The following is a 24,952-nucleotide window of genomic DNA, read 5'->3' on the forward strand; positions in this document are numbered from 1 at the left end:
AATAGATGTGGCTGCTTTCTCTAAGATCTCGACTAACATTGAGCCACTAAAGGTTGTGGATGAGGTACTAAAAAGTACAAAAAATTCATTAGTGGGTCCTCCAACTGCTAAATCGTTAACCTACGCTACAAAAGCAAATAGTTTGGCACCTGCTAACACAGAGAATTGTGTAACAGAAAAAATTAACCATCCTCTTGGAAATAATGATCAAGGGCTAAACACACAGAAAGATTCTAATAGGGGTCTTAAACCGGGAAATTCAGTTATAGATTTGCCCCCAGAAGCATCTCCTTACTTGGTGATTTTAACGGGGGTCCCCGAATTGAAAGAGGACAAAGAAGAACCCTTTGGATCTTTGAAAAACAAGGTCCAATATTGGCTTAATACAAACCGACCACTCCCTCCGAACAGGACGAGAAAGATCTTAATGGTACGCAGGGTTTCCTGGGTGGGGGCAGAAAGAAAAACAACACAGGGTGATTGTGTCCTGGTCAATTTTGAGGACCCGGAAACGGTTGATCACATCTGCTCTTGGGGGAATCAGTTTATAAACAAGAGTATTGAAACTAAACGATTATCTTTCTTTTACCCTTCTAGATCTCACCCCTATTTACCCAACGATCGTAAATGGGTCACTGTAAAATCCCGTGATAGAAGAACGGGCACAAGGGACTGGGGAAGGCAAATCAACAGGGACTCAACATATAGTGACAACTGGAGAGGTTTACCAACCTCCAATCGTTTTAGTAGCTTAGAGACGGTGGATTGACTCCATCGGACTGGACCTAGTTTCCCTCCCCATTGTTTTAGTTTCATTACAACGTACAAAAGTTTAAATTACCCGCTAAATGACCCCCAAAGAGACGTTAATGAAGGTAGGATAAAAAACTTGCTAGATCCCCTAATAACATCCAAAGCTTCATTTGATGAATGTGATAAACAAGAGTCTGAAACAATTACACATCCTGGCCTTGGTATAAAAACCTTTTTATCCCCGAAAGTTGTCCATCCCACAGTGCAGTCTGACGTGGAACACAACCCTCCTGTGGTAGAAACACATTTGTCTGCGGTTTCCTCTTCTGACGAGGAGGTAGATACTGAACACAATATTTCCTTGATGGAACCAAATTTGTGTGCAGATTGTCCCCCTGATAAGGAGCGTCATCGAGACCCCGTAAGGGGAGAGCTGGCCCTTCTCTCCTGGAATATAGCAGGCCTAGCAAATAAGGTAAATGATCCCATCTTTTGTGACTTAATTGAGAAGAATGACATTATTTGTCTGCAGGAGTCCTGGGAACATGCTGAGTTTCATTTTGCAGGGTACCGTACGTTTTCTACCCCTGCAACCCAGTCCAGGAGAGGCAGAAACTCGGGGGGGGCTTTGTACTTATATTTCCAACATGGTTAATTTGGCAATAATGCAACAGAATACAGAGGGGCATAATTGTTACCAGGTCTTCTGTTTAATTGCAGGTGAAAACCAACTTATCTTAATAAATCTATATAACAACATCCCGAAGGAAGATTTGAATAAAGTATTTGAAGATTTAAATAATTCAATATCCCGCGCAATTGGTTTGGAGCAAAATGATGCTTGTATCATTCTGAAAGGGGATTTTAATTGTCACTTGTGCCCTTATAACAATTCTGGTATATGTGGAATGGTCAACTTAATTGGCGACCCATGTGCACATTTTGAGCATACCGTGTTGGGAAATATGTTTAATAGCTTAATTTTTGAATGGGACTTGGGATTTGCAAACGAACTGTGTACGCCTCAGGTCCATTTCCAACCTACCTTTAATGGGCGTGGCCTAGAATCTGTTATAGATTATACCATGGTTAGTACTACTCACAACCGTAAAGTCCTGTTGTTTAAAACATTAGACACTGCAATGAGTGACCATTACCCGATTAGCTCAATCCTTGATATTGATAGGGGTACTAGATCTGTCCCAAACGTAGCGGAAAATCTCTCCCGCCATGCTATCTCTTTGGCAAGACAAAACGGATATGCTATAAAATGGAAGAAGGTCGACCCATCAAACTTTCTCCAGAACCTGATACTGGATCAATATAAAAATGTCAGGATTTGCCTAGAGGATCATCCTGACCCCAGTTTGACTATTCGTGCATTGACCAGATCACTTCATTCATTGCCAAAATGTTAACAGGAACACTACGAGACAAGGCCAACCAAAAAACCATCGGGTGGTTCAAATCGGATTGTTCCAAAGCACATTCTAACTTAAAGCATATTTTAAAGAAAAAACCCAAAAATATGCTAGAAGTTAGAGCCGCCAGGGCAGCTTATAAAATATCGATAAAAAAACGGAAGCGGGAGCTCAAGGAGAATGTGTGGAATGCATTAGTAAAGGCAAGCTCCCTGAGAGATAACATTGCGTTTTGGAGAGCAGTAAATGCCCCCTTCTTCGTTGAAAGGAACTCTGATAAGTTGGATCTTGCGATAGAAGAATCAACCTGGGTGGATCACTTTACTGAGCTTTATAAAAAAGATATTTTGCTCTGTATAGCCTCTAAACCCTTAATCCAGCAGGCTGCTATTGAACCTACTGTCTCTGTTCTATTTCCCTTGGGGATTGTTTTCTCTGCTTCTGAAGTAGAATTGGCCCTACAGGAAAGTGCTAGAAACAAAGCCCCCGGGCCTGACGGGGTCCCTACAGACATATATAAAGATACTGTTTCTTTATGGGCCCCCTTGTTGACTAACGTACTAAATAGTTTTAATATTAAGGGATTTCCATCGACCTGGCAAGAAGCCATTGTGGTGCCCATTTTTAAAAAGGGAGATCGAACCGATCCCAAATGTTATAGGCCTATCTCCCTACTTGATTCACTGATGAAAGTGGCAGGTAGAATCATTTTAAACAGATTGCTCATTAGGGCAGAGGAACACGATGTTATTTCCAAGTTCCAGTACGGTTTTAAGGCTGGCCTAGGTACTGTTGAACAAGGGCTCAACTTGGCCTTAATAACTGGTAAATACATGATGGCAAAAAAGGGTAATCTTTTTATGACCTTTGTTGACCTTAGCTCAGCATTTGATTGCCTGGACCACGACGTACTATGGGACACTTTAATAGGCTTGGGCATAGATTTAAATATCCTTAATTTTATCAAAGCACTATATAGAGAGGCAGGGGCCAAGGTGCGTTTCGGTAATAAAGGGGAGTGCACTGCCAAGTTTCCAATTATGAAAGGTGTCAGACAGGGTTGTATTTTGGCACCTTTTCTTTTTAATTTGTACATAAATGAAGTGGCAGATTTTTTAATTAAACAAGAGTTAGACTATCCTCAAATTGACGGCACCGCAGTTCCCATTTTATTATATGCTGACGATGCGGTTATCATGGCCAGAACTCAGTTGGGCCTTCAAAAGGCTTTAACCAGCTTTTCTTTCTTTATGAGTTCTAGGGGTTTAAAAATAAACATAGGGAAAACCTTTACCATGTGCTGCTCGTCAATAAACTTTCTTGTAAGACTTTTATTGATAAGTCTAAGATAGAACTTACTAGTATTTTCTCATATCTGGGGATTGTTTTTAATCAAAAAGGCACTTGGAAAGCAGCAATTAGGGCTAGGAATTTTGCTTTTGCCCGTACTCTAGGAGCAATCAGACAGTTTGCCAATAAATTAGGAGGCAGGCCTGTACGTATTTTATTGGACATTTATAAGTCTAAATGCATAAAAGAATTGAATGTATCACACCAGTCCTGATACATGGTTTTGTGAAGTTGTGCTAAATCTTGCTTTGCTAGAATGTATGCCAGTTTTGTTGAGGTACGCCAGATTACATTTGTTGACAGTTCCATTTTTGGGGGTAAGATTGAATGATAAGCATCTAAGAACAACCCCACTCAGTCCCAGTGTTTCTGTAGAAATTTTTAGAAGAGGAGCAATTGATCATCTCAAACACAGCTTACTGATCAAATTGAATTGAAGACATGAGTTGTCCGTCTCATAGATGCAGCCAGCATTATCCACTTGTCGAAGGACCATTTAAAATCTGATTTGAAGTTCTTGAGGAAGCTATTTTGAGAGATGAACTGTTTCATTTGTGTTTCCATACAGCTTTCTGGAACTTTGGCTAGGAAGGATGGGTTGGATCTGGGGCTTTCAGAGACATAGATTGCTGTATTTGATAGCCTATTCTCTGATATTCTCTGGTATTTTTGTTTATGGCTGAACGCACAGGGTTCTAAGTCATTAGGAGCTTAGATTTATGTTCTTCTGGAAACACATGTGCTTATGTTTTTCCTTATGTGAAAAGGCTGGACATTCCAAAGTTTGCTGGTTTGGACTGACAAGATCAAACCACCTATTAGTGTTTTTTTAAAACATGGTACTTTAATTTGTAACAGTCTTTGTTGATGCCAGTGAGCTTTGCTCCAATTGCTTTGAAGGTGGTGTTCGCTATATTATAATATTATTTATTTAGTCGCCAATGAATCCTTATGATTATTCATCAGTCTTTTTCCAGACAGAACCACACCTACCAAATACCTGTCTTTTAGTGAGGCCTTCTAGGGCCCACTTTGGTTCTCATTTTAGTTTTATATTTCACAAGTTTCAGCAGACTTCGTTCAGCTGCATTATTTTGTACATCTTTTGCTTGCATGATATTATGAGAAGACGCTGTACATGCTGCTTGTTTTTAGAAAGCCTTTCCTGCTACATAATCTGTACACTTTCTTCAAGGCTAGGAACACAGAACAAATTTCCTAGTGCTTGTGTTGTCCATTCGGAGACAGCTTCTAAAATCTAGACATATCATTACAACAGAGCTGTAATTCTAACACAGTGGCTTTTATTATATAAATCACACACTGGCCTTTAGAGGTCAGAGAGGAGCACTCCAGTCATGGCTGTCCTGGAATGAATGCTGTGTTCAACATGCAGCTCTGCTTACGCTGATCTTCCATCGTGCAGAGAGTGCTTGCCATTCCACTTGTTCATCGTGCCGATTACATTGCTTTGTTCCATCTGCCCGATAATCGCAGCTCATTCTTTCTATACAAGATTATGATAGTTTCAATAAATGTATTGCAAATTTTAGTCATATCTTTCCTTGTGTTTTCGATGGGCAAGCATAAGAAAACAAAGAAAAGGGTAGGATCTGTTTCCACAATTCCGTTAGCGATAAGAGTGTCATGTTCGAGGTTGCCAAAATCACCTGCGACCACAGAAAGGTTAAAGGTTTGGGTGGAGTACTGTGAGCTAGCTAGGAATGGGACCGACAGACTCTGATGGTGTAAATGGAGTCAGTCCCTACATTCTGAAGTTATATCATCCTAATATGCAGTCCTACCATAATGGTATGTAATATTTTCCCCACAGCTTTTACCCTGCATGGTCTTTACCGTGCAGTCTTTACTATGCAGGTAAGTAAAGCGCAGAAAAGTGACTTTAATGGGTTTTTACCTTTGCCCATCATACTTTACTACAGTTACTTTATGCCACAGGTAAATCTTTTTTTTAATAACATTAATGTTATGGTATTTATAAAAAATGGGTTTCTGTGCGGGTATAGGTAATAGGGATAAGGGTGATTTTAGGATTAAGGGGTGGGGAGGTAAATGGGGTAAGGATAATTCTAGGGTTAATGGGTGGGCAGCAGAAAAGAGGTTAAGTGTGAATTTAGGATTTAAGGTTTGGGGTTTAGTGATGGATATGGGTAAAGGAAGTAATGATAATTTTAGGGTTAAGGGAGAGGTAGAGATAAAGTGGGAAATGGTTTGCTAGGGTTTAGGGGCAGGTAGAGGTAAAGGGAGTTAAGGGAATATAAAAAGTGGGGAAATGGAGAGTTCCCCTATAAAACAGAGCAAAAAAGGAATGTTTCTATGTGTATACACAAATATATTGGTATATATACACATAAACATGCCTTTTTAGGAATTGAACTTGAAATACTTAGGGCCTGATTATGATCTTTACAGTTGGGTTACTCCCTCACAAATGTGACGACAATCCTGTCTGCCGTATTACGGTTCCATTAAATCCTATGGAATTTGTAATATGCCAGATGGGATATCCACCATGTTTGTGATGAAGTATCCCACCGGCCAAGTTCGTAATCAGGCCCTTAATATAGTAATGTACTATTGTCTCAAGAAAAGACGCAAGGAGAAAAAAAAAGTAATAATGGAGATTGTTCTAAGATATAGGTAGGGGGAGATGTACTAAGGAATAGACAATGGTACATGTGAAAGGGTTTTAATAGATGTTGGAGTACCAGGACCCTGAGAGGGCTAGAGGTGAAATAAGATCGATAACATTTATTTCTATTTAGAATTTATGCTATGTCAGTTTCCTTTGAAGTTATCCTCTGTTTTCATATGTAATGCAAAGAACAATTGCTTTAAATATGTTCAACAATATAAATCATATGCTTTTAAACTGAAGTGATTTTTGATGTTTTATGAGTACTATATGCTTTTTTGATTATAAGGGCTAATTGATAAACTATCATTAGTAATTGAAACTACATTGATTAATTACAATATGTAACAATGATTGCTACATAGAACATTTCACAACACTATTGCCATTTGATGTGACAGTGTTGATATTATTGTGAACATCAGGGTATATCATTTAATAGCATATTTATTTTTAACAAAATAGATTGATCAAAAGTATTTAAAATAATCAGGAAACTGGATGAAACAGTAGAGAGATTTCTTTTTGGGATGGCACTAGCCCAATCCAGAGGAGGAATACTGTGCCTGAAACATTAAAAGTTGTGTAATTTGTTTGTACTAAACATATTACATTGGGGTTCTAGAAACCTAATCATTGCAAAGCCAGTAAACATAGAGTAAGAAAATAAATGATTAGTTGGGGAGGAGGTGCACTGTTCCCAAGTGATAATTTCAAAATGTCTAAAGGTTCAACACACACGTTCAATAAATAAACCTGGGCTCAATCCCTGATAGCTATGGCAAGGGCAGACATGAATAATTTCAGAAAAAAATTGTAAAGTATTTAGCACTACCAAAACAGTTAAAAAGTCAAATTACAATTCAATAGAGATCCCACAATCAATTTCTGAAAATACAGAAGAAATTAATTACCAAATGACACACAATATGCAAAATCCAAATGGGGAATCAGAAATTTGAATTTTTAAAGTTTTAAGGCAAACATTACAAAGAAAAAGTAATTCACCAATCAGATTTCACTGTTTGTGGTTGACCAGATCCTAGGCATAATTTCAGTCAGACTGCGATGGAGCGGAGGTATGATACATCAAGTGGGTCCGCCCCAAAGGTTTACCTTCTGGCTTAGTCCTTTTTTTGGAAGTCGAAATCCTCAACTGGGACATGATTGAAGAATGTATCTAGTGAAGTGAGCAGGTAAAGCCCCTCTGCTCTCCACACAGGTCACAGACAGTAGGTGAGACTTCTGATTTCTCACAGGACCAAGAAGTGTTCTCATAAGCTCGGGATTGAAGTGCCATCTTTGCAGGATTTCCTAGCTCGTGGGCGGGTACGACTTATTATTTTTTATTTATTTATTATTGAATTTATTGAGCGCGACAGCTACCCATGAGGGTTTCCCGGCGCTAGGAGACAGATCAACGACATCAGGCAGAAGATTTAGAGATCAAAGAGCCAGGTTTTCACCGCTCTGCGAAATCGCATATGACAGTTTTCCATCCGAATGGCCAAAGGAAGTGAGTTCCACAGTCTGGGTCCTAAGTTCGCAAAGGAACCACCGCCCATTCTGATGAGTTTAAACTTTGGTACATTGAAGAGATGATGGGATGAGGAACGAAGTGAGCGACCAGGAAGGTAGGGGCTGACAAGGGCCTGAAGGTAGAGGGGAGCTGATCCGATTTTGATCTTATGCATAAAGCTCAAAGCTTTAAACTTTATACGATTTTCAACATGAAGCCAGTGCAGCTCTCTCAGGCGTTCTGTAATATGGTCACGTTTCCGAAAGCCACAGAGAAGCCAAGCTGCGGCATTTTGTACCAGCTGAAGGCGCCGTGTGACGGCCTTGGTAGACCTCAGGTAGAGCACGTTGCCATAATCTAATCTCGAGGTTACCAAGGCATTCACAACAGATCTCTGGGTGTTTTTGGGGAGTATCCAAAAGATTTTACGTAGCCATCGTAGGATGGTAAAACAGGTGGCTGCGACTTTGTTGACCTGATCTTTCATGGATAGTCCCCTGTCGATAATTACTCCCAGGTTTCGCACTTGTTCAGATGGAGTTAGTAGGGGGCCCATGGTAGTAGGCCAATGTCTTAGGTTCCAGAGGTCGGGTTTGTTACCAAGGACCAGGACCTCAGTCTTTCCGCCATTTAATTTGAGTAAGTTGCTGTTTATCCATCCAGATATTTTGCTGAGTCCTGCTTGCAAAGGAGAAGGAACCGTGGGATCAATTTGAGATAGTGAAAAAACAATTTGTGAATCATCAGCGTAAGAGTAAAGGTTTAAGCCAGAACATTGTGCAACATAAGCCAAAGGTGTGACATATAAATTAAAAAGAAGAGGACTAAGGATTGACCCCTGGGGTACACCATGGGGGGAGGAGTAGCTCTTTGAGGAGGATGACTTAGAAAAGATTTGAAAGGTACGACCAGACAAAAAGGATGCAAGCCAGTCCAAGGCTTTATTGCCAATGCCGATGGCAGCGAGGGATTTGAGAAGGATACTGTGTAATACAGTATCAAAAGCTGCGCTGAGATCAAGTAAGATCAGCGCAACTGTATCTCCTCAATCCAAGAGCAAGCGCAGATTGTCTGTAACGCCCAAAAGGGTCGTCTCCGTAGAGAAGCCGGGGCGAAATCCAGACTGGGATGGATGCAAAAGGCTATTGTCTGTTACAAATTTTGAGAGATGAACATGGATGTGTCGTTCCAAAATTTTTGAAAATACCGGTAGAAAAGAAATAGGCCGGTAGTTGGCGGTCACCTTAGGATCCGCCAGCGGCTTTTTCAAGAGCGGGGTGACCATAGCATGCTTCCAACAACTGGGAACGGTTGCAGTATCAAGCGAGTGGTTTAACATTTTACAAATAGTGGAAAGATGTGAAGAATTCAGAGAGCGTAGTATTGGGGTAGGCAAAGGGTCCTGCAGGGATCCTGACTTGACTTTGCTCAATGTTTCTGAGAGAGTTTCCGGGCAGAGATCAGGCCAGGACAACAGTTGAGGCGAAGATGACACCAACGATTTGACAGCCTCTTCCCTAGTCTGAGGAGAAATCGCGGAAACATTTAAGTTGCTTTGAGCAAAAATGTCCTGATGTATATTCGTAATTTTGGAAATAAAGTACTGGGCGAGCTCATCGCATTTCGTGTTGGATAACTGGGGAGGTGTTGCCGTGGTCTGTGAACCAGCGAGCTCCTTCACCACGTTAAACAGAGTTTTTGATTTATTTATTGCTTCGTTGATAGTCTTATTGACGTGAATAGCCCTGGTTGTAGCACACGCCTTATGATAGCATTTCAGCTCTGTTTTATAGGCGGTATCAGATATAAGGGAGTAATCTTTCCTCCATAAGCGTTCTAATTTCTTACATTTAGAATTGTGCATGCGGAGCGTATCATTGTACCAAGGAGCGGGGGCTTTGTGGATTATCCCTTTCTTGTGGGTAGTGGGAAGACTGGTATTTATGGCTTCAAAAAGCCAATCATTAGCGGCACTGGCCATCACATCCATATCATTGGATGCGAATATATTTTCAGGCTTGAGATCAGTTAGGATTTTATTAAAAGCAGCAGAGTCGAACTTTTTCCAGTCCCTTTTCTGTGTGTTAGTATCAGGTTTGTGAGCTGGTGTGTTCTCATTGTTAGTGACGGTAAATTTAATTAAGAAATGATCAGACCAGATAACTGGCACCGCCGCGGAACACTTGACATGGATACTATTAGAAAAGATTGGGTCTAGGAGATGTCCGCCCTTGTGGGTGGAGCCCTTGTTATATAAAAAGAGATTCATGGAAGCAAGGTCCGCAATGAGGTTGCAGGCCAGACTGTCATTACGGTCCTCCAAATGAACATTCAGATCACCGACGACGAAAAAGTTACTAGATGTAGATAGAGCCGAGGCTATGAGTTCAGAAAGTTGTAACTGCCATGTGTTAGCAAGACCTGGAGGGCGATACACTAGTAGGCCCGAAAGGGTGGTTTTAGGTTGGAGAGCCAGCTTAAAATACGCTGCCTCACAGCCGTTTAACGGAGCAGGATCAAGATGGCATTAATAAATATTTTTAAATATTATTGCCACACCGCCTCCAATTTTCCTGGGGCGATCGTGCCTTACAATCGCATATTGAGCAGGGAGGGCTTCTGCCATGTCTGGTCCTGGACTATCGCGAAACCACGTTTCTGTAATAAAAAGTGCGTCAGGGGATTCATCTGTGAGGAGATCGAAAATCTCACGTTTGTGTTTGGGCAGGGAATGGCAGTTCAAGCTGAGGAAGGTGTAACTTAAAGGGGAGTGAGTTCCTACTCGGGAAGCTAGGCTACAACATCGTTGTGGAGTATCCAGATGGAAGGAGCAATGAGGGCAGCATTGTGGAAACTGATCTAGCATATTAAAAGTACCTGTCAGATGATCCCTTGTAGGTCTAAGAGCGAGGATCTGATCAGTGTCATAGCATAATGGAGGGCACACAATTTGACTAGGGGGTATGGCCCCTGGGCCCGAAAGGGTGCGGACGGGCGCAGACAGGCTTGCCTTTGGCACACCTTCGGCGCACTGACGGTGCGCCCGCTGCGCCCGTCCGCTGCGCGTACTGGGAAAGCACATTATTATTAGGAAGGAAGATGGAAGGGGCGTGGCCTGTTGGAGGGGGGCGTGGCCAGTGGCCTCTGGGGAATGGCAGCGAAGATGTTGTGGCCCGCTGCAGCTATGCAATCAGCTGCGCGGGACTGCCCAGAGCCTAAATAGTTAAAGTGCAAGTGCCCAGGAGGGGGAAGTGAGTAGATAAAAATACAGTTAATACAACAAATTTAAAAGTAAATGCAATTTGCGCTTTCTCCCGGCTTCTGCCTCAGGAGTTCGGTATGCCTCTGCCTCGCGCTCGCATTCAGCGCGTTTAAATGACTTTGGTGGGGGGCGTGGCCTGTTGAAGGGGGGCGTGGCCAGTGGCCTCTGGGGAATGGCGGCGAAGATGTTGTGGCCCGCTGCAGCTATGCAATCAGGTGCGCGGGACTGCCCAGAGCGTAAATAGTTAAAGTGCAAGTGCCCAGGAGGGGGAAGTGAGTAGAGAAAAATACAGTTAATACAACAAATTTAAAAGTAAAAGCAATTTGTGCTTTCTCCCGGCTTCTGGACACTCCTTTACCAATGGCCATAAAGATCCCAAGAGCAACCCCTCCCTCTTTTGTAGCACATCCTGTGTAATAAAGTACTGGGCGAGCTCATCGCATTTCGTGTTGGATAACTGGGGAGGTGTTGCCGTGGTCTGTGAACCAGCGAGCTCCTTCACCACGTTAAACAGAGTTTTTGATTTATTTATTGCTTCGTTGATAGTCTTATTGACGTGAATAGCCCTGGTTGTAGCACACGCCTTATGATAGCATTTCAAGCTCTGTTTTATAGGCGGTATCAGATATAAGGGAGTAATCTTTCCTCCATAAGCGTTCTAATTTCTTACATTTAGATTTGTGCATGCGGAGCGTATCATTGTACCAAGGAGCGGGGGCTTTGTGGATTATCCCTTTCTTGTGGGTAGTGGGAAGACTGGTATTTATGGCTTCAAAAAGCCAATCATTAGTGGCACTGGCCATCACATCCATATCATTGGATGCGAATATATTTTCAGGCTTGAGATCAGTTAGGATTTTATTAAAAGCAGCAGAGTCGAACTTTTTCCAGTCCCTTTTCTGTGTGTTAGTATCAGGTTTGTGAGCTGGTGTGTTCTCATTGTTAGTGACGGTAAATTTAATTAAGAAATGATCAGACCAGATGACTGGCACCGCCGCGGAACACTTGACATGGATACTATTAGAAAAGATTGGGTCTAGGAGATGTCCGCCCTTGTGGGTGGAGCCCTTGTTATATAAAAAGAGATTCATGGAAGCAAGGTCCGCAATGAGGTTGCAGGCCAGACTGTCATTACGGTCGTCCAAATGAACATTCAGATCACCGACGACGAAAAAGTTACTAGATGTAGATAGAGCCGAGGCTATGAGTTCAGAAAGTTGTAACTGCCATGTGTTAGCAAGACCTGGAGGGCGATACACTAGTAGGCCCGAAAGGGTGGTTTTAGGTTGGAGAGCCAGCTTAAAATACGCTGCCTCACAGCCGTTTAACGGAGCAGGATCAAGATGGCATTGATAAATATTTTTAAATATTATTGCCACACCGCCTCCAATTTTCCTGGGGCGATCGTGCCTTACAATCGCATATTGAGCAGGGAGGGCTTCTGCCATGTCTGGTCCGGAACTATCGCGAAACCACGTTTCTGTAATAAAAAGTGCGTCAGGGGATTCATCTGTGAGGAGATCGAAAATCTCACGTTTGTGTTTGGGCAGGGAACGGCAGTTCAAGCTGAGGAAGGTGTAACTTAAAGGGGAGTGAGTTCCTACTCGGGAAGCTAGGCTACAACATCGTTGTGGAGTATCCAGATGGAAGGAGCAATGAGGGCAGCATTGTGGAAACTGATCTAGCATATTAAAAGTAGCTGTCAGATGATCCCTTGTAGGTCTAAGAGCGAGGATCTGATCAGTGTCATAGCATAATGGAGGGCACACAATTTGACCAGGGGGTATGGCCCCTGGGCCCGAAAGGGTGTGGACGGGTGCAGACAGGCTTGCCTTTGGCACGCCTTCGGCGCGCTGACGGTGCACCCGCTGCGCCCGTCCGCTGAGCATACTGGGAAAGCACATTATTATTAGGAAGGGAGATGGAAGGGGCGTGGCCTGTTGGAGGGGGGCGTGGCCAGTGGCCTCTGGGGAATGGCGGCGAAGATGTTGTGGCCCGCTGCAGCTATGCAATCAGCTGCGCGGGACTGCCCAGAGCGTAAATAGTTAAAGTGCAAGTGCCCAGGAGGGGGAAGTGAGTAGATAAAAATACAGTTAATACAACAAATTTAAAAGTAAATGCAATTTGCGCTTTCTCCCGGCTTCTGCCTCAGGAGTTCGGTATGCCTCTGCCTCGCGCTCGCATTCAGCGCGTTTAAATGACTTTGGCGGGGGGCGTGGCCTGTTGGAGGGGGGCGTGGCCAGTGGCCTCTGGGGAATGGCGGCGAAGATGTTGTGGCCCGCTGCAGCTATGCAATCAGCTGCGCGGGACTGCCCAGAGCGTAAATAGTTAAAGTGCAAGTGCCCAGGAGGGGGAAGTGAGTAGAGAAAAATACAGTTAATACAACAAATTTAAAAGTAAAAGCAATTTGCGCTTTCTCCCGGCTTCTGGACACTCCTTTACCAATGGCCATAAAGATCCCAAGAGCAACCCCTCCCTCTTTTGTAGCACATCCTGTGTGCCTTATTACAAACTATCCAACCATGCACTATTCTCTGGGAAAATTAACAACATGGCAGAACACTTCTGCTCCTGATGGAGGCTAGTGACCCAGTCAGGGGTGTGTCTATGGAAATGAGCAGTCCTCTTCCATTCAACTACATCAAAGTTGTAGTGGGACTGGGTCCACCTCATAGTGGGCTGTGCAAGGAGAGCTACACTGTGTCCTGGGATCAAAAGACCCCTTTCCTCAGATCTTACTTTACATTTAAGTATGAACAAGAAAGACTTACCCTGGTACATTTCAAGTTGCTTAAGCTCCTGAAACCTTCACAACTGGCCTTGTTGAGAGAGGATTAGTAACGTCCTTACTTCTAGGTCTTCCTGCCCAAAAACCTTAAGCCATTAAGGGGAAAGCACTGTCAGAGGACAGCATGTGCCAGCTTAATGCTAATAATCATAATGAAGCTCCAGACAGGAAAAGTAATTTTTCATGAAGAAAAAAATCCATCTTCGCCATTGAACTGGATATTTAATAAATATTAAAACAGTGGTTGAATCATTTCTGTAGCTTATGCTAACAGAGAGTTAGAAATACAGTATTTTAATTTCACTTTGATTTTCTTATAGGATCAGCTACAGCTCTTTACAGTGAAAACTGCTTTTGGTGGTTATTTGTTGTGTGCAGTATGCCAACATAAAGTTCTTCTATGTTCTCCTTTTAAATATGAAGGGGCAGAGTTGCAAGGAACTGACGCATCTGCATAAATTGCGTCAGTTTCCTTATGTCAACTCCAAATGTCCTATTTACAATACAGTACAGCATGGCGCAAGGAATTACAGATGCGTCAGAAATTCTGATGCATCTGTTGGAGCAAAAGTGATGCATTGTTGGAGTTGGTCACAAAAGTGACGCTACTCCAGCAATGCACCAGAAAACATAGGTAGGTCCCATGTAAAAAGCCCTGCGTCTATCCTTATGCCTGGTCTGAGCAGGCGTAGGGATTTTGACGCAGTGAAGGCGTAGAATGACGCAGGGAAATCTGGTAAACTTCACTGCGCCAGTTCTACGTGTCTTTTTGCTTGGGAATGCCTACCCAGCATACATTTTTCCTGGCACAGGTATAATGTGACGCAGGGCTTTAGAAGGTGACACATCTCCCTGGATGAGTCACGTTGTAAATTGGCTGCATTTTTTACACCGCGGCTGCATCACAAAAGTGACGCAACAGCGGCGCAAAAGTGTTGCAAGGGGCTTGTAAATCTGCCCATAGGTACTCTAGCTTCTAGGCTACATGGCCTATTTAGAGGTGATTTATTTAATATTTCAAATTCAGACTTTTTCCTGTGAAAAATGGTAATTTTGACAGAATCTTTCCTGTGAAAGAGGGTTATTTTGACAGGTTTGCCTGAAAGTTTAAATGTTGTGGCAGGCAGGAGATACATGTAGGCATGAAGTCATGTTTTCCTTTTCAACCTAGTGGATGGCTCAACATTTGCTGCAGTATACAGGTGACATTTAACTTTTTCACACTATTGGTGTATTTTCCTGCACCATATTCCATTGCCTTTGTGGAAAGTTAAATATGCCAGTTGGGGATTAGCCAATTTGATCATGTTTTAGGGGCCAGATCACAAACCCTGGGGACTGGAGAGCAGTGCCCCAGTGTGCCAAATTAAAAACCAGCAAAACAAATCTTCAAACAATGATTATGATCACTGAAAAAGAGGGATTTTCTCTCACATATGAGAAACGAGCAATAGCATGAGGCATCTAGATAAAAATTATGTGATATACAGAACAATAACATGCAATGCCAACTTTGTGGTTTATGCATTAGAATGCCCAGAATGCTTGAGATCTATAGGAAGAACTATGAGCTGCTTGTATTGAAAATGTAGTAACTTCTGTATTTCACACCTACAAAGTCCTCCATGGCCAAGGACCAGCATACATCTACCACAGCCTGCACTTCCACCAACCTTCAAGAGACCTGCGCTCCGCCTTTCTTGCACACACTCAGCACATCGCCGTAGCCACAGTAGAGGCCGCTCCTTCTCCTACCTCACCGCAAAAGCCTGGAACGACCTTCCCCATCACCTTCAAACATCACCATCTCTCATGGAATTCAGAAAGGGACTTACAACCTGGATGTTTTACTGAGCCCTATGAGACCTGGATACCCTCACGGGTAAGTAGCCATGCTTTATAAACATTGATTGATTGGTTAATTGATTGATAAGAAATAATGCCAACAGTTGTGCCATCTCTTAAAATTATCAGAAAGAACATAGAAAGGTTGATTGTGTATAGAGTTTTGAGAGTTTATATGGTATGCAGATACTTGCTAATGTGAGGATAGAGTTTGAATGTGTGACACTTAGATTCAAGGTAGATAATTGATTTAAATGTAGGTTTCCTAATGACCAAAGCTTGGTCTGAAAACTGCCAGATTTTAACATTTTGTTGCTGAACCTGTTTTGCTGGCCATATAAATCAATGCACTTTGATCCCTGCAAACCAGTGGTAACATGTTTGTTCTCTCCTTTTCAAACAATGTAAGACTGACATTCATGTTATTGGCACCTTTAATTTTCTCTAAGTTCCAAGTTAATGATACTGCATGTACCAAGTCTGGGCGTGTGGATTGACACTGACCTCTCATTTACTATACAGGCAAAGAAGGTTGCCGGGACCTGTTTTGGTCTCCTGAAATCTCTGAGGAAAGTCCTGCCCCTCCTACCCTACAACTCCCAAAAACTGTTAATCCAAGGCCTAATAGTATCAAGGCTTGATTACAGCAACGTGATCTATCTGGGCGCTCCGGAAGCGACCCTCAACAAGCTTCAGAGAATCCAGAACACCGCTGCCCGGATTATCACAAATACCCCTGCCAGAACCTCTGCTAAACCTGCTCTCAAACTTCTGCATTGGCTCCCCATAAGAGAGCGAGTCAAATTCAAGGCCCTATGCCTAGTCCATAAATCACTACAAAATCAAGGCCCCCCGATTCTTAGCAAATTCATCACCCGCTATAAAACTACAAGACCCCTCCGTTCAGACTCAGAAAACCTCATCAACACCCCCAGATTCAAGAAAGCCCGATTAGGAGGAAGACGTTTCTCGGTCCAAGCTGCACGCCTCTGGAATTCGCTCCCCCGCCACCTGAGACGAGACTCGAATCACAATACCTGCCTTTCAGGAAGCAGCTAAAGACTCATCTCTTTCCCTAAAGGTCTTAAGTTCTCCCATTATTCTGAGCCTTTGCTTCCCCCCCCCCCCCCTCCCCCCCTCCTTTGCTCTGCCCCGGGTCCGCCGAACTGTAGAATTGGGGTTCCTAGCGCTGGGATACCTCTTGGTGACTATGCGCTCTACAAAAATAAATAATAAATAATAATAATAATAAACTAAGCACTACTTGTGGTTTGCAGCACTCAGTGTGCTGCCCACTAAAGTAGCACTGTAAAGTATGTCCTTAGGTCTGCCACTGCAGCCAGTTGGTACAGTTTTAACTGCTATTTTGTCCAGGCAAAAAATCCTTTTGGTAGGCCCAAACCTTCCTTTGTAATACTTATAAGTCACCCCTAAAGTATGACTTAAGAGCCCATAGTGTAGGGTGCATGGTATTAAAAAAGTAGGATATGTATATTTAATGCTTTACATGTCCTGGCTCTTAAAACCTCCAAAGTCATTTTCACTATGTCTAGGCTGACTCTCGCATATGTTAAAAATGGTTTACATTATTACATATAACAATTGCTGAATTCAGTTTCAGAGTAGCTAGAAGAATCATTCAAGGACTTGCTTTAAGAGTAATTTAAAATCAGTCAGTCAATATCTTTATTTCAGTCTAAAAGGCCAGAAAAGAGTACGATTAATACATAAATACAAAATATATAAAAGCAAGCTCAAAATACAAGACATATAAAAGAGAAAAAGTAATCATCTAAATATTACAATAAAACCAGGATAACATATGTTAAATCTTTAAGTACACAGCAGTATTAGGGGGAGCGTTTCTGTCTTAACCTCCACATAGACATCAAACACCTTGAGAATGGTCTGGCTTGTGTCACTTCTGAGTATTCTAAGGGTGATGCTGTAATTCCTCAGACTCAAATTACAACAAAGTGGCAAAATCCCCTTCTTCCTTTGACCATGATTGACTGGACAAAATAGAATTTACATGTTCAACATCTTTGATCACCCAAGGGCAGAAAGGGCATGTTTTGTCAGACTCCAAATTCCCAGACCTCTAAGCAGTTGTAAATGCCCAAAGTGGGAGAATCCCTACACAGAACTTTAAATACAGGGTTTTAACATTGGGCGGGTTCCACCTCACCCAGAATTGGTTCAAAGCAGTAGTCAATTTTCAACTCCAAGAAAGAGGCAGTGAGGGAACCCACTCTAGAGGCATTCCTAGTATTTTGGCCCAAATATTGCCAATAGGCACTTTTTCAATGACTGTTTGGGGACAAGTACAACATCAGCTGGTGTTGACCAAAGGTTGCAAAAATCAATCTTTCTCAGATGATTCCAGACCACCCTAAACCAGGGAATCTTACTAGACCCCAGCTGCCCCTTTACTTCTAAAGCTCCTTGGAGAAATATAAATTCAGGAGTTGACCATAATCTTTGCTAATCCATTAAAGGTTTCAGCCCCACTACATCATTGACTCGTTGTAATCCATGATCTAATCGTAAAAGATAAAGGGGGGTATTTACTGGGAGTTTATTCAAACCCCTCAAAAACAATGTTCTGCTACTTCAAGGGGCCTAGCATCACAAACACCCCATAATTCAGCATCATATAGTGCGGTTCCCCGGTGACTGACATGTATTGATATGCGGATGTGCACTGGGCCCTCAAAATACTCTCTCTGGGTGCTCAAGCTTAATTTTGCACTTCTGAACATGGAATGACCAGCTGAAGTGATCTGATAAGGTCACCCCCAACTAACAGTCAAACATCCTCCAAACTTGAAACTGGGATTCAAGACGGTTGTTGGGCCAGGATTAAAGACCAATAATTCAGTCTTGCAAGGTTTATCTCCAGGACCCGCTGCTTGCAGAAGACCCCAAAGCAATCCAAAAGCATTTAAATGCCCATGGAAAATTTGGATAGCAAGAGGGTATCATCCGCAAATAGCAGGACCGGGACCATCATCCTCACCCTTCTTCAGATGTGAGACTAAATTATTGATATAGAGGAGAAAAAGGGTTGAGACCGGCATGCACCCCTGCCTCATCCCCTGATTTACAGGTATGGGATCAGTCCACATCTGACCTATGCAAAAATTAATGGTACGTATATTAATGACAACTTCGAAAAGCTAGGCAGGCACCCCATCTTTGCCATAACTCTCTATACTCTCTTGGGATTAGAAGGCAGATCGAAGATCTACAAAAATTACGTACAATCTACCTCCCCTCAAAGACGCATACTTCCAGTGCAAAAGCTGTATCCAAAAGACCTGATCAATAGTGCTAATACCTTCTCTGAATCCAGCATGCAATGAAGCCAAGACTTTTGTGTCTACCATCCACTCACTCAGTTTATTCAGGATGATACGGGAGAACAATTTTTGGGCACTATCGTATCGATAAGCTTATAGGTCTATAATTAGCAGGGGTTGATCTGTAGCCTTTTTTAAACACTGTGACAATCTCTGCCCCAGCCCACGTTGAGGGCATGGGAGCATCGTAAAGAAGGGCATTGAAAAAGAGGACACATTTAAAATCAAACTCAGTGGTGAAGTTGGATCTGAAATAACTATTTTAGAAATGATATTTTTAGAAAGTTGCCATTTTCCTGCCTAAAGCCAAAAGGCTTTCCTGCCAGTGTCCAGCTGTCACCTGACCCCGACTGTTCCCCTATGGGAAGATGTGTATGACTTCCAGATAATAGACAAAGGGCTCTGGGTATGTGGACAAGATTCCTGAGCTTTAAAGGATATCTACCTTGTCAATGGCTGATGAAGACCTGCCTCCATTTTCTTTCTCTAGTCAGGCTTGCTACAAATCCAGAAGAAGGAGAGCAACTGGCCAGAACTGGTTTAGGGTGTGGACAAAGGCTTGCCCTCCACCCACATGCTGGCATTGGGCTTAAAAGTTACCCCACAGACCTCTGGTGAGAACACTATTGCACTTGTGAAGAATCAGAAGATGGACTGCCCTGCTGTCCGAAGAACCTGAAGAAAGACTGGATCTGCTTGCCATGAATCCAGTACCAAAGAAGTGATTCCTTGAATGACTTCCTGTCTGAGCTATAGTGACTCGAAAAGCATCCCGATATCTCTCTCCCTGCAACTGCCCAACTGACCAGTTCAAACTGGATCTGACAGTGACTCTGTTACTGGTCTCTGTTGGAGTGAGAACAACCACTGTAACAGAGGGGGCCCCTTAAATAGAATACAGGTAGAGAACAACAGGGGAAATAGGTGAACTACTCAAACAAACGTTCTCTACCTGTATGGATCAAGATGCACAATGCGTCACAAATTTATAGACACCTAAGAAGCTGGTCTACTGACAAAAACATACCACAATTGGAGTATCAAAACATATCAAAATGTATTTATAGTCAGCTCATAATATTTAATTGTTAAATAGACAATTGATAAAGACAAAGCACATCCCACCCCACATCACTTCGATATGTTTTGATACTCCAATTGTGGTATGTTTTTGTCAGTAGGCCAGCTTCTTAGGTGTCTATAAATTTGTAACACATTGGGCATCTTGATCCATACAGGTAGAGAACGTTTGTTTGAGTAGCTCTGTTGGTGTCAGCCCTAACTTCCATGTGGTGCCTCTCAGGTCCTGGAGGCTTGACTGATGTTAGATTGTACTCCTCCTCTCCCCAACCTGCAAGAAGTGGGACTTAAAAACATTTAGTCAACTCCCTGCCTGGAAGATGAATGGATAACTGGATACCCATCGAGGTAGAAGCTGTTGACATTCAATTGCCAGTTGGCCTCAACCTGCTGGTTTGCCCCACTGAAGGAAATCCAAATACCATAAAAGTTTCTAAGACTGAATGTAGAGGGCTCCATCAGGATTGACACTGAGCATCATCCACTCGACATTGAGGCCTTCCTTGGCACTTATCTTGGAGTTCGCCAACTCAGAGCTTTTCCGTCTTTGTCAACAGCTACTCCGGGCCCACTCTTCAGCATCTTGCAGTCATCAAGCCCTGCTTGGTTCCAGCTTTCAGCTTGCAGATTGCCCTTCTAAAAACTCATCGGCAATCACATTTTCTCGATAAAGGGCCAGATGTAGGTGGCCAAATAACGAGCGCTAACGCTGAAATTCGCAATTTTGCTCTTGCATTTAAGGAATCGCAAATTGCGATTCCTTATTTTGCTCTTGCATTTAAGGAATCGCAAATTGTGATTCCTTAAATGCAATGTAAGTAGCACAAAAGAAAGTGCACTTTAGCCTTAAGGAATCGCTAATTACCACCAACTTCAAGTTGGTGGTAATTAGCGATTTTCTTTAAAAAAGCACTTTTTTGCTTTTTTTAAGTGCCATGTGGCACACATTAATGCACTTAGGGCATGTATGTGTGCCACATGTGCACACATGCACATTTCAGGGGTGCAACAGGGTGTCCATTTGGAACCTTGGCACCCTTGAAATTGTGCCCGCAATTTGCGAGTGCCTCTTGGTGATTCGCAAATTGCGGGAGCAATTCCTATTCATTCCTATGGGCCTCTTGGCCCATAGGAATGAATGGGAAGGTATTCCTTAATTGCGAATCGCAACTTGCGATTCACAATTAAGGAATATTAAGGAATCGCAAAAAATATTGCGATTCCTACCTACATGGCATTTTGCGATTCATTAATAGCGATTCCCTAAAAATCGCTATTAAGGAATCGCAAACATGGATTTACCTACATCTAGCCCATAATGTTCTAAGTTGGAAGGTTAATTTTCCACCAGTCCAAAACTGGCCTGTATGTCTGACCTATACTGCATTGCGGTCATCCTTAACTTTTGTCTTTTACATGGTCTAGCATGACCAGACCAGAATCTGGCACTATATTTAGTTCAATCTTTATAAGTTCATAGCACCAGTTCTACTGACTGGATTTTTGTCATTTGGTTTCATTTTATTTATTAAATATTCTCTGTTTCTCTAACTTGGTTTGAGACTTTTTGTGTTGTGTTTTCACCTTATAATTATTAGCGGGTTGCATAGCTACTTTACACATTGCTGCTAATGTAAGCTTGACTGCTTGAGAGAGAGAAGCCCAAGTTTATTTAGTGACTTTAGCGGGTCAACCTGACACGGATAGTGATGAATAATTGGGGTGGGTTCTCACCCCCTACTAATATAGCATTTGAAAATGTTAGTATGTTAAGTTTCATGCAGCTGGGTCATGTCCACCGAACGTAAAAATAAATGGAGTGTCAAAACAAATTACATTTTCACATTTTAACTCCCTTAAGAAACTTTGCTCTGCACTACAGCAAACAAACAACACTGAAACAATTACACTAAATTTGACATGATCAAGTTAAGGTTTTTAAAATGAGGTAAAAGTTGTCCTCTGTATAGTTCATGCCAGCTAGACAGTTGTAGGAGGTTTTTGTTCTATTTCATAATCATAACTTTACTTTAACTGGGATATATTCACTGAAACTGTATGCAGTTCATCATCATCATCAAATAACTTTTATTCGGTTGATATACATCAGCCATATAAGCATAGACGTAAACAGCAACATATAAAAACAGTTATCCTTAATACAAGTACATGGGAGTCCATAAGCATATAATAAACCCAATATATAAAGTGCAAATGCCTTAATACAGTACAAATGGATATCCTTGTTTACTAACAGACGAGAACAATAGGTACAAATTACTTATTAAAAGTAAATATTATGAATGATGTGACAAATATATCCTTAATATAAGTACATAAAAAATGTCATACGCATATAATAATCTCAATGCGTAAAGTGCAAATGGATTAATACAGTACCAATAAGTATCCTTATTTCCTGAAGACAAGAACAGTAAGTGCAAATTAGCAAATTAGCTATTAAAAATAGATTATATGAAAAAAATATAACTAGGCAAGGACTGTGGTGCAAAATACAATAAAACATAAATAAAAGATCCAAATAGACTCAATGTCAAGAAATAAATGGCCATAGATTTCCTGATACCTAGGTAGAGACTAAAGTGCAATATGCAATAATACAGTACCTAAGAGATCCAAATGGGCTCTATATCAAGGATTAAAAGACATAGATTTCCTGGTACGAATGGATTTCAGAATAAAAGAGGCTAAATGGAAGCACAAGCCTGGGTTTTCTAATTTAAAAAGCAACTTCATAGCACCTTTAACCGACCTGATATTATAATATAAAAATAAAGGTTTCAAATAAAACTTTCTAAAATTTGAGTAAAAATTACAAATTAATAAAAAATGGCAACAGCTTTGGTGAGATGTACCATCACATGGGCAACATTGGGCAGAACTCTGTTTCATGACTGGGAAATTGACTAAATGATGTAAAGTGCCCAGTCTTAGACGTGTCAGCACATAACGATGTGATGCTCAAGTCATAAATGACAAATAGGATTGAAAACCCTATTTAACTTCAAAATTTTGATAGAGCATAACAGTGGTTTGTAAAACGGGCCTTTGATTGCTGTATACGAAAAGCTAATTTTATCTTGTTTTTAGAAACAGAGGCTACACACCCGGGGTCTGTCCGTATATCATAATTAAAAAGAATTTTGTACCAGTGCGAGATATATTTAAGCCATGGAATTTTTAAATATTTTTCCATTTTAATACAGTCCCGTATAATAGATTGACTAAACCTGGTCTCTTCCTTTGACCAAATGGATTTCCATAGGAGGAGGGGTCGTAATGAAGCAGTGTCCGATATGTAAGCAATGCCCACTTCCCGGTGGATAAGTTCCGTAGAGGCAGAAGAGGGGACACACAACAAGCATTTTAAAAAGGCATTTTCAGCATGTAAAAGAGAAATCGCTTGGGTGTGTCCCCAAATGCCAGCAACGTAAAGGAGCAGCAGATGTACATCTAGCTTCATAAATTGTCATCATGTCTTTTATACGGCGGTCGCCCAATTTGGTGGTAAATTTAAAGATGCCGTTAATATTTCTCTCCATCTTGAGACGGGGATTCTCCTGTTCCTATGCCCATGACCCATTTCCGGCAAAAGTAATACCCAAATAACAGAAAGATTTAACAGTTGATACTTTAAAATCCTCTATATAAAAATGTCTAACTGTTATTGGGTTTTTGCTGCAAACCATAACAAAAGATTTTGATTTATTAATCAAAAGCCTTCTTTTAGTAATAAATATAATAAAGTTGTCAATAAGGTGCTGGAGCCCGATGGGGGTCCAAGATAATAAAACCGCATCGTCCGCATAAAAGAATTGGGATGGGTTTTCCTTCGATCCTTGGTGCATCAGCTTCAAATTATTTCAGGGCAGCATCAACATTATTAATGAATAAAGATGGAGCCAGCACACTCCCCTGGCGAATACCTCTCTTAACTTTAAAGGAGGGGGTATATTCACCTGAAGAACCATACCGCACCTTACTGGTTAAAACTTTATATAATCTTGCTAAAAAGTAAACTATATCTTTTGGAGCACCCATTTCTAGCAAGAGGGGCCATAAAATCAAATGATCAACTAAATCAAAGGCGCTTCTCAAATCAGCAAAGCATAAATATAAGTTGCCCTCCTTTACCCGTGTATACTTCCTAATCAAAAGATCCAGGTTTACACACTGCTCTAACTTTCCCAAACCTTTCCTAAATCCGTATTGTGCTTGTGAGAGGATCATCTTTTCTGTAGCCCAATCTTCTAATCTTGAGAGCAAGACCCTACTCAGGATTTTTATAGAGGAGTCCAACAATGAAATCGGGCGATAGTTACGAGCATCGGTCTTTACTCCCTTCTTATATATTGGAATTATTATAGACTGTCCCCATGATGTTGGAAAAACTGTTTCAGAGGCAACATTAAAAACTCTGGTTAAAAAAGGTGACCATAAAGCCATATTATTCTTATAAAGGTCAATTGGGACTCCATCGGGCCGGGCGCTTTGCCGCCCTTGCTACTAGATATGCCATCTAAAACCTCCTCATTGCTAATCATCAGAAGTATAATTGGCCATTGAGCGGGCGCATCAGGTAAAATGACAGACGGTGTATTACTATTAAAAATATTGGGAAAATGTTCAACCCGGGAGTTGCTAGTGATGTGGGAATTAAGTTCTGGTACATGGTCATCTTTCAGAAAAGAGCCATTAACAGTGGCCCAAAATAGCTTAATTTTTCCCATGCGTCCTCTCGGAGTTCAGCTTTTCTTATCTCCAAGGCAGAATTATACTGTATTCGCAAATTCCTAATTTTTTCCCGATCTCGCGGATTACACCCCAGAGCTTGTTTAAGATAGTATAAGGCAGCTGAGCAATTCTTATCAAATCAACCTACCTTACGGTTTCTT

The sequence above is a fragment of the Triturus cristatus genome, chromosome 4_2 (assembly GCF_964204655.1).
Source record: "Triturus cristatus chromosome 4_2, aTriCri1.1, whole genome shotgun sequence".
NCBI classification, from domain to species: Eukaryota; Metazoa; Chordata; class Amphibia; order Caudata; family Salamandridae; genus Triturus; species Triturus cristatus.